The 12,945-nt window shown below is 37.4% G+C and overlaps 1 long non-coding RNA gene across 2 annotated transcripts; it reads left to right on the top strand.

Moving 5' to 3' along the window:
- Positions 1 to 2,657: 2,657 nt before the first annotated feature.
- Positions 2,658 to 3,929, top strand: LOC125802216 (uncharacterized). Of its 2 annotated transcripts, none has more exons than XR_007439232.1 (3): positions 2,658 to 2,794; positions 3,059 to 3,117; positions 3,868 to 3,929. It is a non-coding gene; the product is annotated as an uncharacterized LOC125802216 (long non-coding RNA). The 2 variants fall into 2 exon arrangements; XR_007439233.1 differs by lacking the exon at positions 2,658 to 2,794 and adding an exon at positions 2,807 to 3,021 and having other exon boundaries at positions 3,064 to 3,117.
- Positions 3,930 to 12,945: the final 9,016 nt, after the last annotated feature.

Genomic DNA, 12,945 nt, shown 5'->3' with positions numbered 1-12,945 from the left:
TACTCGGCAATGCTACAGCATCAGCAGCAGCTCAAAAAGAGACGGAGTCTGATCAAAAATGTTGGAGGAGGTGTGTGTTAGTCTTCATCCTGGTTTTAAAGGGACATCACTAGTGATAGAGGGAGTCCTAATGAGTGGGATGGTTAATTGGGAAAAAAGATATATATATATATATATATATATATATATATATATATATATATATATATATATATAGTACAAAAGTGGCTCTTTGGTGAGACCACTCAAAAACCTTTTAAAGCACCTTTATTTTGCAACTTTGCAACAAGTTGGTGGGATTTGGACATTACTAAATTAAGGAGAAAAATGCAGGATAGATACTACTAATTACCTTTTATCTATTTAAATGTTTTATAAACCAAACAAAGTATATCTAAATGTGTGCTGTTTTGTGGTTGATCTCTCTGGTCTACTAAACTGAAAATGATGAGTTTCTTTGATTTTACCAAATTAAAAAACTCTGGAATATAATCAAGAGGAAGATGGATGATCACAAACCATCAAACCACCAAACTGAACTGCTTGAATTTCTGCACCAGGAGTAAAGCAGCATAAAGTTATCCAAAAGCAGTGTGTAAGACTGGTGGAGGAGAACATGATGCCAAGATGCATGAAAAAAAAACTGTGATTAAAAACCAACCAGGGTTATTCCACCAAATATTGATTTCTGAACTCTTAAAACTTTATGAATATGAACTTGTTTTCTTTACATTATTTGAGGTTAAATGTTGTCTGTAGTTTATAGAATAAAACAACAATGTTAATTTTACTCAAACATAAACCTATAAAAAGCAAAATCAGAGAAACTGATTCCGAAACTGAAGTGCTCTCTTCATTTTTTCCAGAGCTGTATATTTATTTTATGTCTTCCTTAATTTTTCTGGGAACTCAGAGCACTTGGATTGTTTCTGAGAAACCGCTGGCTCTACATTTTTGCAGGCAAAGGCTAAAAAGGTCAGAAAGACATTCAGATCTTTCTCTCTTTCTTTCTCTCTCCCTCTCTCTCTCTCTCTCTCTCTGTGTGGGTGGGCTGTGCAGCATCTTTTCTAATGAGGGCATTTTTATCTCATTGTGTATTAAAAAATAAATAAACACAAAGCAGATGGAGAGGTTTCCACCTGAAGCTCCTGTCACTCCTGATGGATGTTTGTCCGCCGGCCGGGTCTCACCTTCATGTCTTCCTGTTTACACGGGCTATTTTTAGCTTCGTCATAGCCCAGCCCTTCCTCCTCCTCCTCTTCCTCTTCTTCTTCAGCTCTTCCTTCGCTCATCACAGCAACAACACTACTGTTGAGTTTTAAGAGTTACCTACTTCAGAGCTGTGTAGAGTTGATTTCAGAGCTGCTCTACAGATCTATTTAAATACTAATTTCATAGAATAATCTGTTGTTAAAATATATTTTAGAAAGTGTACAGTAGCTACACAAGAACTACATATACATTGTTTAAGACGCTTTTTTGTTGAAATATTAGCTGTTTATCTGTCTAACTTTAGCTTTAGATAGATTAGTTAGCTTAGCATTTCTGTCAGGCGCCATTTTAAAGTATATTAAATTATAATACATTAAGCTGGCTTTTTAAGTATTGTGGTAAACGACTCTTTTTAGAATTGTTTTTAATTTAATAACAAATAAAATGTAGCTGTGAGACTTAAACTGGTTTGTTAAATTTCCCATTCCACCTTAAAAGTAATTTGGCTAGCTAACTAGCTAGCTTTAGTTAGCTTAGCATTTCTGTCAGGCGCCATTTTAAAGCATATTAAATTATAATACATTAAGCTGGCTTTTTAAGTTAACTATCTAGCAGTATTGTGGTAATCCACTTTATTTTTTATAATTGTTCTTAATTCATTAACAAATAAAATGTAGCTGTGAGACTAAAACTTGTTTGTCAAATTTCCTATTCCACCTTAAATGTAATTTAGCTAGCTAACTAGCTTGCTGTTTACTTTTTTAGTTAGCTTAGCTGTTCTGTAAGGCGTCAATTTAAAGTATATTAAATTATAATACATTAAGCTGGCTTTTTAGGTTAACTAAAGGTATTGTGGTAATCCACTCTTTTTAAAATAGTTTTTATTTTAACTCTAGAGAAGATAGAACCAACACTGAGGGAGTATAAAAAATTAGTAGAGTTATTAATTTAACTCTAGAGAGGATAGAACCAATACTGAGGGAGTGTAAAACACTGAGAGTTAATAGATCAACACTGAAATTGAGTTACATTTCTATCACTCTTGACTGTGTTAAAATTGACTCTAGCCCGGTGAGAATTATATAAACACTTCAAAAGAGTTAAAATTAACACTTTTTTAGCGTTTTAGATTGAATATAACACTGGTGTTTTGGTAACACTTTATTTGGATGGTCCATTTGATGGCCTCTTTGATGCTCAACTAACATTCAACTACATGTCTATTAAATGCAAATGAACTAAAAGTCAAGTCAAGTCATTATCAACCGCTTCATCCATTAAGGGTCGCGGGGGGGTGCTGGAGCCTATCCCAGCCGGCAAATGAACTAAAAGGTGAAAGTAAATGATTCTCTGTTGAATATAACCCTACATTCAACTCTAACCCAAACTCTAATCTTAATATTTTAGGATTGGGTTTAGGGTTAGATTTTAAGCTTAGGTTTAGGTTAGGGTAAGGTGTAGGGTTCGATTCTATGGTTGATTAGGGGTTAAGGTTAGGGTTAGGGTTAGATTTTAGGGTTGATTAAGGGTTAAGGTTAGGGTTAGGTGTAGGGTTAGATTTTAGGGTTGATTAAGGGTTAAGGTTAGGGTTAGATTTTAGGGTTGATTAAGGGTTAAGGTTAGGGTTAGGTGTAGGGTTCAATTCTATGGTTGATTAAGGGTTAAGGTTAGGGTTAGGTGTAGGGTTAGATTTTATGGTTGATTAAGGGTTAAGGTTAGGTGTAGGGTTAGATTTTAGGGTTGATTAAGGGTTAAGGTTAGGGTTAGGTGTAGGGTTAGATTTTAGGGTTGATTAAGGGTTAAGGTTAGGTGTACGGTTAGGTTTTAGGGTTAATTAAGGGTTAAGGTTAGGGTTAGGTGTAGGGTTCAATTTTATGGTTGATTAAGGGTTAAGGTTAGGGTTAGGTGTAGGGTTAGATTTTAGGGTTGATTAAGGGCTAAGGTTAGGGTTAGGTGTAGGGTTAGATTTTAGGGTTGATTAAGGGTTAAGGTTAGGGTTAGGTGTAGGGTTCAATTCTATGGTTGATTAAGGGTTAAGGTTAGGGTTAGGTGCAGGGTTAGATTTTAGGGTTGATTAAGGGTTAAGGTTAGGGTTAGGTGTAGGGTTAGATTTTAGGGTTGATTAAGGGTTAAGGTTAGGGTTAGGTGTACGGTTAGGTTTTAGGGTTAATTAAGGGTTAAGGTTAGGGTTAGGTGTAGGGTTAGATTTTATGGTTGATTAAGGGTTAGAGTTAGGTGTAGGGTTAGATTTTAGGGTTGATTAAGGGTTAAGGTTAGGGTTAGGTGTAGGGTTCAATTCTATGGTTGATTAAGGGTTAAGGTTAGGGTTAGGTGCAGGGTAAGATTTTATGGTTGATTAAGGGTTAAGGTTAGGGTTAGGTGTAGGGTTAGATTTTAGGGTTGATTAAGGGTTAAGGTTAGGTGTAGGGTTAGATTTTAGGGTTAATTAAGGGTTAAGGTTAGGTGTAGGGTTAGATTTTATGGTTGATTAAGGGTTAAGGTTAGGGTTAGGTGTAGGGTTAGATTTTAGGGTTGAATAAGGGTTAAGGTTAGGGTTAGGTGTAGGGTTCAATTCTATGGTTGATTAAGGGTTAAGGTTAGGGTTAGGTGCAGGGTTAGATTTTAGGGTTGATTAAGGGTTAAGGTTAGGGTTAGGTGTAGGGTTAGATTTTAGGGTTGATTAAGGGTTAAGGTTAGGGTTAGGTGTAGGGTTAGATTTTATGGTTGATTAAGGGTTAAGGTTAGGGTTAGGTGTAGGGTTAGATTTTAGGGTTGATTAAGGGCTAAGGTTAGGGTTAGGTGTAGGGTTAGATTTTAGGGTTGATTAAGGGTTAAGGTTAGGGTTAGGTGTAGGGTTCAATTCTATGGTTGATTAAGGGTTAAGGTTAGGGTTAGGTGCAGGGTTAGATTTTAGGGTTGATTAAGGGTTAAGGTTAGGGTTAGGTGTAGGGTTAGATTTTAGGGTTGATTAAGGGTTAAGGTTAGGGTTAGGTGTACGGTTAGGTTTTAGGGTTAATTAAGGGTTAAGGTTAGGGTTAGGTGTAGGGTTAGATTTTATGGTTGATTAAGGGTTAGAGTTAGGTGTAGGGTTAGATTTTAGGGTTGATTAAGGGTTAAGGTTAGGGTTAGGTGTAGGGTTCAATTCTATGGTTGATTAAGGGTTAAGGTTAGGGTTAGGTGCAGGGTAAGATTTTATGGTTGATTAAGGGTTAAGGTTAGGGTTAGGTGTAGGGTTAGATTTTAGGGTTGATTAAGGGTTAAGGTTAGGTGTAGGGTTAGATTTTAGGGTTAATTAAGGGTTAAGGTTAGGTGTAGGGTTAGATTTTATGGTTGATTAAGGGTTAAGGTTAGGGTTAGGTGTAGGGTTAGATTTTAGGGTTGATTAAGGGTTAAGGTTAGGGTTAGGTGTAGGGTTCAATTCTATGGTTGATTAAGGGTTAAGGTTAGGGTTAGGTGCAGGGTTAGATTTTAGGGTTGATTAAGGGTTAAGGTTAGGGTTAGGTGTAGGGTTAGATTTTAGGGTTGATTAAGGGTTAAGGTTAGGGTTAGGTGTAGGGTTAGATTTTAGGGTTAATTAAGGGTTAAGGTTAGGGTTAGGTGTAGGGTTAGATTTTATGGTTGATTAAGGGTTAAGGTTAGGGTTAGGTGTAGGGTTAGATTTTAGGGTTAATTAAGGGTTAAGGTTAGGGTTAGGTGTAGGGTTAGATTTTATGGTTGATTAAGGGTTAAGGTTAGGGTTAGGTGTAGGGTTAGGTTCTATTTTGAATCATTTACATTCAACATAGGGTTAAGTTAAATTTAATGTATATTCAATTCAGTGTTAGTTGAATGTCAGTTGAGCATCAACAAGGCCATAAAATGGACCATCCAAGTAAAGTGTTACCGGTGTTTTTGCTGTGTGTGCTGCTGTACACCTCCTCTTTGAGAGCTGGGTAGATGGATGGTGGATATAAAGGGTAAATCCATACCGAGCTGATGTTGACATGGTTACAGTTGACCCGCCCCTCTGTCTCTGTTAACAGTCTGTGGAAAAAGCTAATAAAGAGTAATGGCAGGTCCGGGGACGGACCCCGGGGACGGGGGGCTTCACTGGAGACCTTTGATGGGGGCAGATAGCAAGGTTAGGGGCTTACAGAGCTTGATGAAACATCATGTTCACAACACAAGCAATCAGGAGCAGCTCCCCATGGTTTTTCTCCTGACCGGTCGCTGATCTCTGGTCAGTCTGACAGGTCAGATGTGACGTCAGGGTTGTTTTCTAGGTGCCTGTCTGGAAACGCACAAAATAGCACGAACTAACTCTCTTAAAGCAGCACTAGGTAGGATTTCCTTGATTTTTTTTATATTTTTAAAGAAGTAAAATTACAGCTTGAAACTCACTGCAGCGCTGCATTGAGGTGTAATAGGAGGAATAGCGGTGCTCTCGTGTCTGTGCCGGAGCTCCTCTGAGCTCAAACCAGACTCTGTAAGTTTTCCGAGGCGGCCGCGACCAACGCTCGCGAGAACTGCGACCTGCTTTCCGACCTTTAGTTCTAACAGTTCTACAAGGACTACTGGTTCATTCTTTACAAACTAACATACAGACACTCTGGCAGAAGCAGGAAAGAGACCGAATATGTCTGTGAAAGACGAGAAAGAGAAACTAATCTGCCTGAAACATTTATTACACTCTACAACTGTAGGGGGAGCCCACGAGCACAAAATCTCAATCCTACCTAGTGGAGCTTTAAGTAACCATTGGGTGTGTTTTGGGCGTAACGTGAAATAACCCAATCCATGTGCCAGTCGCCATTCCCTTTAAGAGGCATAAATACTATTCAGACCAGAGACTGTAAAAAAGATGGACGCCGTGTTGCCGTTCCCATTCATTCAGTGAAAATGAAGCCAAAATCTTCCTCCATGTTGGCAATCCTGAAACCAGATTCTGAGTCGCAGTAGAGACCAGAGGAGGGAGAAAGACTGTGGAGAGACAGCCTACTCATTTAAATAACCCCGCCCCTGAGGGCTGCCTCGAGGTCACAGGCTGCAGAGTGGAGTGGAGCGGAGCTGACGGTCTGTTATTGGCCCCGCCCATAACCAGCCCTTTTACAATAACCACACCTTTTTTGAATAGAGCTGAATAACGTTTTAAAAACCGAATTCTGTGGGGATATAAAAATTTAACAATATAAGCAGGGGTTACACTAGCTGCTGCATTTAAATAATGGAGGTAGAATTACAGTATACTAGAAAAAAAAAACGTGATTGAAAGTTTTCTGTTTTGCCATTGAAACCTATGGGGATGGGTGGAGTTACACAGCTTTCTGAAACCGAACAGCAGGGGGCGCCCGACCTGTGGTGGCTTCACTTTTGAGAGAGGATGCTCTGTCCAGCTATACACAGTCTATGATTCAGACTATGAAGAAACACATAAGGAATCAATGCATGATTTTCCTACAAGTACAGTTGTCCAACAAAGATCACTCATTTGTATTTCTACAGTACACCAGAGCAGCCAAAACATTAAGTACACACAAAATATTACCAGTCAGACGGCCTATTATTGTGAATTAGTTTTAGTTTCACATTGGAGGGCAGATTTTAAAAAAGGCTTTTTAATATAATGTGACACAATATCTGTCTGATTTACAGCCGCAATTCCATGATAGTTAGCTAACTATTGAATTAATCCAGCATGAGCTCCGTTTTACCACTAATCAACGCATAACACCTTCAACACAGCGCTGCTGAGAAGGGTTAGACAGCCATGGCTCCGCCAACGTATTGAAAATCATGAATCTGATTGGTTAGACTGTCCTACAACTTTGCTAATAGACCCATTACTACACCCTTCTCAAAATCAGAAGAAAGGGCACGCAGATACAAAGGGGGGAGGAGCCATTTTAAAAAGCTCTGATTGGTTAAAAGAGCTGTCAGTCAGATAAGAGTAAAGTAGCAACTGAAAAACACGGACTGATGCTTTGAATGCTCTTGCTTTTCTATACTGTCTTGGGGTGGTCCTGATGAGTGCCAGTTTCATCATCACAGTGTTTTGCCCCTTTCAGACCTGCATTAGTCAAGTCAAGTCACTTAGTTTTATTGTCAGTACTGCACATGCATATATACAGAGTGCGAGACACTAAATGTACAATACAACAAGGACACAGATGGATAGTGAGACAAAAAGACACGAGACAATAGTGCAATAGAATAAGGGAGGAAGAATAAAGAGGGAATGACAGAAGTATAAACAGAACTCGTATAACAGTAGTGCAAATAGAGTGATAAAATAGCTTTAAGGCTGCTAAAGTGAACGAGTGCATACAAGTTTTATAGGGAATTAAAGTGTGTATGACATTAACAGTAGTGCAGGTATGGGGTGTGTGAGCGCATGTACTGAGACATAAACTTTTTTTTTCCTATAATTTTATGTTCTAATTTTCTCTCATTTTTCCCCAATTTAGTTTAGCCAATTTTCATACCCATTAAGCTCCTACTCAGCTGTATATCCGAAGACTAGCACACACCTCCTTCGATACATATGAAGTCAGACTCCGCCTTGTTTTGAACCTTTTTGCCGAGTAGCATCACAGCGCTAATGCTCGGAGGAAAGCGTAGCGACTCGGTTCTAATACATCAGCTCACAGATGCAGCCTTGTGCTGATCCACATCACCCTAGAACTGATGAGGGGAAAGAAAGAGCGTCATCTACTGTACTGTACCCACCCAGAGAGAGCAAGACCAGCTGTGCTCTCTCGGTGCTCTGGAAACTGACGGCAAGGTGCATGACTGGGATTCAAACCAGCAATCTGCCGAGGGTTAAAAAAATATGAATGATAATCTATTAAAGTTTCCGTATTACAGTAAAAGCACTAGTTTAAATCAATTTAACCTTAAGAAACTAAACAGCTGATCTATTCAGAGTTTTTGTTTTTATAGCAGTTCTACACCCCCACCCCCACGTCAAAAACTCATAAACCCCCACCGGTCGTTCCCACAACCGTGTTCAGCCGTGTCCTCCACCCCTCCACTGATGCTTCCTCCTGTTTTACCCCAGTCCCAACAAACCTACAACAGCGTCCTGCTTCCTGTCCTCTATAATGTATCAGTCTGACTGTAAATAATGAATGGTATTTGTGGTGTAACTGTTGTGTCTCTCTGTGTTGAATTATTAAGCAGGGGGTGTTCTGCCTGCTTCCCGGGATTGTCTCTGTGCAGGGGACTGTGCCGAGGATTGGTTTTAGTTGGTTGGATGGATAAGAGACGTGAGCCTGCTGAATTCATTCGGCGTACGCTGTGCTTCTACAGATTTCTGTAGGCAGGGAATTGTTTCCTGCTGTGTATGGATTGCAACGCCTGTATGCGCATATGTAGACCCTAGTAAAAAAAAAACGTATACTTAAAATATGCTGAAATAGGTCTGTACTTAAGTTATGTTATTTTGAAACCAATTGTACTTAATTACTACTTATTTGTAATTAAAATGATATAAATGTGCACTAAATTCATATTGAGGATACTAGTCGTATATTTTTGCCACTGTTTAATATAAATTCAGTATATTTGTGTGAGCTGTCCAACTGAACATTAAAAATCTATTAAAAATGTGATTAAATATAGTTTTAACATCACATTCATTTTGAGGAGTGTATAAAAACTGGGTAAAACAAAAGCAATATATCTTATCTAGTTTTTTTTTTTTTTTAAGTTCTTTAACCGACACTAAAGTAACTAAAGTAAACTTTTTAGGTATAAATTTAACACACAAGTTCATTATCACAGTTTTAATTTGTCAACACAAAAGTATTTTTTTGTAGCAAATTTGACTGAAGTAGAGTTTTATTGCAGAAACATCGACTCCTTTAGATTCGTGAAGTAAAAGTATATTTTTATCATATATAATACTAAGCATATATTTTTAATAAGTACATCACCAGTATAAAATCAGCACAGCCAAATACAGTTTACTTTTACTTTACTTTTCAGTAGACTGAAATACAGATTAAGTAGGTAAAAATGTAAGTATAAGTAGAAAAAGTATACTTGAATTATTTTGCATATAGTTCCAGTACACTATTATTAAATTATATTATATATTTAAATACACAACTTTTTTACAAGGGGAGTGATGTGAAAAAGTGTTTTTTTTGGCTTTCTCAGTCACATGACATCACTAGTAGTTCAGTAGCTCCTCCATTTCCACTCACTGCTGTGTTTTTTACATGGATCTCTGTGGAAACGCGTGCACAAAGTGTAATTACGGTGCGCGGCAGTGGACAAATAGCTACTTAATTAAACGCAAGGAGACGAAACTCAGAGATGTGGATCTGGACGGGACTAAAATTACTGGAGGAGCACGGAGTTCAGAGAAAAACTGTAGATAATTCAGCCTGTAATTTTCTCAGAGGACCCCCATAAAAGAGAAAATTACCCCAGAACCCCCTGAGAAACTAATCCTTTCCGGATGGGGCTAAAGAAATGAGAAAGAAAGTAATCTATCAGAGATCTGGAAAAGGTTATAAAGCCCTTTCTGGAACTTCAGTGAACCACAGTGATTCACTATTATTCACTAATGGAACAGTGGTGAACCTTCCCAGGAGTGACCGCCCGACCAAAATTACCCCAAGAGCGCAGCGACGACTCATCCAAGAGGTCACAAAAGACCCGACAACAACATACAAAGAACTGCAGACTCTGTAAGCTAACTTGCATATAAAATTTGGAAATTGTAAAACACTAAAATATTTATTGATTGTGGCATTTTGAAGAATTTTTGGAAATATATTTATATTTAATTTATATGTTAAAATTCTAGATAGATAGATAGATAGATAGATAGATAGATAGATAGATAGATAGATTTTTTTGATAGACAGACTTTATTGATCCCTGAGGGGCAATTCAAGAATTATATTTAGAAATGTCTCCAGGAATGCTTCTTAAAAGACTTTTTAAGAAGTTTATGTTGGATTTTTATAAGTGTAATCTTGGACATCAATGCAATAAAAAATATAGTATAAGTATCTTTTTTTTTTTTTTTTACTTTCACTAAACACTGCTTTTTATTCTAAGATTTTGTCAACATTTCTGCACCATGTTTTAGCAGACTGGACCTGTTAAACAGATGATAAATTCAGATTATAATGTATTCTTTCCTTTATACTCACAGACTAATTGCATATATGCTCATTATAACCCAACCAAAAAGACTGCAACTGCAGTTATTTTATTTTAATTATTATAATGCAAAACCATGCATTAATTTCTCAGTGTGAAAAAGACCCTCCCCCCATCTCCACATTTCCAGATTTTCTGAAGAGGGATTTGGAGCGGTGGTGATGCCAGCTCTCCCCTGGTGACGTTTCCAAACTCTGTGCAAACAAATTACATGGGCCGTGGCCTATCCTGAATAATTCAGAGGGTAATATCTGCTGCTGCTGCTGACGGGGCAGAGCAGTGACTGAGATCCTGATGCTCAGTTCCTGATGTGGGGGAAGCATGAAGCCTCGATCTTAATGTAAGAATTTAAGCTTTAATTAAGAGCAATAACAACATCTGAACCCCCTCCTCCCTCAGCCAGAAACCACCTTACACGCCCTTAGTGCCTATAAACCAAAACTATAGAAGCAGCTGCCTATAATAAGCCAGAAATAAGATCAGCATCTTGATTTAACTAAAGCAAATACACTATAAGCCTGGATACATTTAATTTACTTAAAAAAGAAATTGAGCAAAACGGTTGCCTTACAAACTTCAGTTAGCATATTTAAAACATCAAGTTATTACAACTAAAAGGAAAGTTGACTTAACTTTTTTTACATTTTTGTTTTACCAATTCATTTGCCCAAAAATCGTACTTAGTATCTTGTATTCCAAATAAATAAAGATTTTTTTCTTATTTTTTTATTTTACTTAAATATATATTTTATAAATATATATTTAATATATATATATATATATATATATATATATATATATATATATATATATATATATATATTTGTTTTAATTTATGCTAACCTAAGTTTTAATTTTCCATTACTTCAAAAAAATTTAGCAATTTTAAATGGTTGCCTTCAATAATGGGTAATGAAAACTAAAGTTAGCATAAATTAAAACAATAATTTATTACTTAAAACTAAAGGGGAAGTTGATTTCACCTTTTTTATTTTCGTCTTATGGATGCATCCCAAAATCAAAGATAGTCCACCTAAATACAGCTCTGGAAAAAATTAAGAGACCACTTTAGTTTCTGAGTATATGTTTGAGTAAAATGAACATTGTTGTTTTATAAACTACGGACAACATTTCTCCCAAATTCCAAATATCGTAATCCAAAATATAATAATTTAGAGCATTTATTTGCAGAAAATGAGAAATGGCTGAAATAACAACAACAACAAAAAAAGATGCAGAGCTTTCAGACCTCAAATAATGTAAAGAAAACAAGTTCATATTCATAAAGTTTTAAGAGTTCAGAAATCAATATTTGGCGGAATAATCCTGGTTTTTAATCACAGTTTTTTCATGCATCTTGGCATCATGTTCTCCTCCACCAGTCTTACACACTGCTTTTGGATAACTTTATGCTGCTTTACTCCTGGTGCAAAAATTCAAGCAGTTCGGTTTGGTGGTTTGATGGCTTGTGATCATCCATCTTCCTCTTGATTATATTCCAGAGGGTTTCAATTATGTATTAGAGTATATATATATATATATCCCTGTTTGGCTGTTAGTAAGACTGCAGCAGTGAAGCGTTTCTCAGGGTAATGATTGGATTCACTGCGGCTGTTGTCAGGTCTTTAGCAGGTTTGCCTGCAGGTCTACTTAACCTCACTCAGCCCCCTACACACACACACACACACACACACTCAGAGCCTTCCACCACCTGCGTCTCATCCGTCCGGAGTTCAGCTCGGCTCTAGAGCTTTCTGTCAGCGTGTCATATCCTGTCTGAGCCACTGCCTGTCTCCACAGGGGCTCCAGACGCACACATATGGTGTTTATTCATCAAATAAAGTACAAAACGGAGACGAAACTTAAAACGTAAAACTGTAAGGGCTAGCTGCAGGGCTAGGCAACATCCGACCACCAGAGGGGGTCACCAGGTGGCTTCTGGAGCCTGATTATCATCACCTGTTCAACAGGCTGTTTTCAAAATTATGTAAAAAATTGCTGGGTAGCATCACAGTGCACTCGGAGGAATCTCCAGCTCTGATACATCAGCTTGCACACTCTAAAAAATATAGCCTTGGGTCAACAAAAAAATCTACTTGTGTCAACTTGTTATAGAATTACATTGATCCAAAAAGTATTTTAAGTATAAATGAATTATTTTTTATATAGTAGTAAGCATTTTTAAATAGCATGAACTTAACAGATATTTTTACGTTAACCGCACAAAACATTTGCATAAATCAAACTCACTTAATGAGCACAACACTACACTACATTTTTAAATGTAAATTAGCAACTGAGAATTCATGACTATTACTTATCTCTCTTATTGTCATTCATATAAGTATTGCAGTAATGCAGATATGACCTGCATGACCAAGACAGCATATAGTTTATACACAGTAACTTGCTCTTATAGCCTTCAACACTGAGACCAAGCAGTTACTGTGTAACACACGTGTGAATCCCAACAGAAGCAGAAACAGCAGCAGCCTGAGGGGAATGACTACACACTGATGGTGTGAGAGGAGGACACGCCCAATATGCAAATAGAGTGACCAACGTTAGGTTAAAACC

Source organism: Astyanax mexicanus, chromosome 5, assembly GCF_023375975.1.
Source record: "Astyanax mexicanus isolate ESR-SI-001 chromosome 5, AstMex3_surface, whole genome shotgun sequence".
In the NCBI taxonomy this organism is placed as follows: Eukaryota; Metazoa; Chordata; class Actinopteri; order Characiformes; family Acestrorhamphidae; genus Astyanax; species Astyanax mexicanus.
This window is presented reverse-complemented; position numbering and strand designations above follow the sequence as displayed.